Below are 344 nucleotides of genomic sequence, written 5' to 3' on the forward strand. Positions count from 1 at the left end.
ACAAGCTGGAACTCAGAGGTTGCAGTCAGTTCCGGAACTAAAAACGGCGCCGGCGAGAGGAAAAAGCGACACAAAAATAAGTGAGACCGTAAGAAAAGAAGGAAGGAGAGCAAGTGTGGAGATAGGAGGAAAGTAGAGGCTTATCCTTAATCCTCCGTTCTGTATACCCTAAAGTGTGCAGGAGAAAGAGAGAGAAAGATAAATAGACGAGACAGGACAATGGCGAAGACAAAGACAGGGCAACACAAGATAACACAGGATAACACAAAGATAAGGCATGCCAGAAACGGACAGAAAGACCACACCAGACAGACAGACTAACGGACTGAGACTGAGATGGAGAG

The sequence above is a fragment of the Penaeus monodon genome, chromosome 29 (genome assembly GCF_015228065.2).
Source record: "Penaeus monodon isolate SGIC_2016 chromosome 29, NSTDA_Pmon_1, whole genome shotgun sequence".
Taxonomy (NCBI): Eukaryota; Metazoa; Arthropoda; class Malacostraca; order Decapoda; family Penaeidae; genus Penaeus; species Penaeus monodon.